The following is a 2080-nucleotide window of genomic DNA, read 5'->3' as shown; positions in this document are numbered from 1 at the left end:
AGGCTTCCTTTTCTCACACTCTGGCTCATTAAACATTAACTCTGGAGAAAGAGGAAAAATTAGCTTATATCTAGGTATAGACTCACATTTAGGGTTTCCTAACAAAAGGTAGAATAAAAGGATATTCAATGTATAATATGAAATAATTATTTCTTATACATGAAATAAAAACTAAAATGTACATATTTACACATACACAAAACTCATGGGCATACATTGATGTTAAAACTTAAAAGAGGATGGGGGGGTGTCAGAGCTAAATGCTGATATGGACGTGTTCCTAATGATCCAGCACCACAAGACAAAGATCTTTGCAGATGTGAAGGAGTAGAGCACAGTATTTGAGCCGAAGTGCATTGTGGAAGGAAGGCATCCTCAAGAGGCCCCAAGATGAGCAGTGGCTCTATAAGGATGACCAGCTGCTGGACAACAGTCAGACCCTGGGTGAATGTGGCTTCACAAGTCAGACAGCCAGACCTCAAGCACCAGCCAATGTGGGGCTGGCCTTTCGAGCTGATGATGTATTTGAGAGATTGCACATTGACTCTTTCTCCAGCCCCCCCCAGAACTGACAGATGTCATGAAGCCTCAAGACTCTGGAAGTGGCACCAATGAGCAAGCTGTGCAGTAAGGGCCCAAGGCCCATCCCCTGTAGTGACCAAATACAATAAAAAATGTTGGTGTAAAAAAAAAATGCTTCACCAATTTTACTTACAACTACAGTTTACTCTCTGAGGAGGCTGATGATTAAACTTCATTAGAATGTAAAATAATTTGTGGGACTGCTAATTAGACATTTTACATTTCACCTACATTCTGCACTATCCAAATGACTCCTGGGATGTTTTCTGGTAAAATGACCAGGCTTAAGCTAATTCTCTTGCCAGGCAATGACCAAGCAGCTCTAGTCATTGGATCCAGTATCTCTGAACCTCTTGAACTCATATGGACAACTCTACCTGGAAATAGATGTTTAATCACTTACTTACTTACTTACTTACTTACTTACTTATTTGCTTGCTTGCTTGCTTGCTTACTTACTAATTAATGAAAGGAAATACACACTAGAAAAGGCAGTTTGGGGTCCAGGTGTTAGCTCACAAAGTTGAGTCATGCTCCAGTGATTACCAAGTAGGAAAAAGGGGTATGACCTATCCATCTACCTCTCTCATGGGGAATGCTGCCACACATGATAATTGAAGCAAAGAGACTGAGCCAAAGCTGTCTTTTCTTTTAACTGACATAACCATCTGCCTTCTCCCACTATCATGAGCAGAGGTTGAGGAGAGTACTACATAATTACAAAATTCCAAGTCTTTTCAAGCTGGGTCACAACATGGAAGTAGTCAGGGAGTTTGTCACTGTGACCTACTCAAATGCTAAATCACACTTGTCATTGGGCAAGAGCAGGCAGGAATGTCTAATGAATGCTCAACCCATTATAGTAGGATTATAGATTCCAAGCTGAAAGGGACCTCAGAGGCCATTTCATCTAACCCCTTCATTTTACTGATGAGGAGAATGGGACTCGGAGAAGCTGTGATTTGCTGACAGTCACCCAAATAGCAAATTTCATAGAGAGGACCTGAACCCTACTCCCCAGGACTTCAAAGTAATTTTGATCTTTCTGTTCTATCCCTTTATTGTCAGTGTGCTTAATGAAGCAATTTGCTCAAATTTAAAATTTGTCATCTTTTTCATCTTTGTGCCATCTATTAATCTAATGAGCATAACATCTTTATTGTTATTCAATCATGTTTAATTCTTCATGACCCTGTCAACTATAACATGCCAATACTTTCCATGGGGCTTTTTGGGCAAAGATACTAGAGAGTTTTGCCATTTCTTTCTCCAGTGGATTAAAGCAAACAGAAGTTAAATGATTTGCCCAGGGTCACAGAGGTAGTAAGTGTCTGAAACCTGATTTGAATTCAGGTCTTCTTGACCTCAGGCCCAGTGCTTTATCCACTGAGCCACCTAGCTGCCATATCATTTTTTACCTTCACCTAAGTTCCTGATTTTTTAAAATTGTAAACACAGGACAAAGTATAGATCCCATGTTACTCCATCCAAGTGTACA

The 2080-nt window shown here is 40.1% G+C and overlaps 1 pseudogene; it reads left to right on the top strand.

The window, feature by feature from the left end:
- The first annotated feature begins 268 nt into the window (after nt 1-268).
- Nucleotides 269-631, top strand: LOC122744682 (annotated as a pseudogene).
- Nucleotides 632-2080: the final 1449 nt, after the last annotated feature.

This window comes from Dromiciops gliroides, chromosome 2 (genome assembly GCF_019393635.1).
Source record: "Dromiciops gliroides isolate mDroGli1 chromosome 2, mDroGli1.pri, whole genome shotgun sequence".
Classification (NCBI taxonomy): Eukaryota; Metazoa; Chordata; class Mammalia; order Microbiotheria; family Microbiotheriidae; genus Dromiciops; species Dromiciops gliroides.
This window is presented reverse-complemented; position numbering and strand designations above follow the sequence as displayed.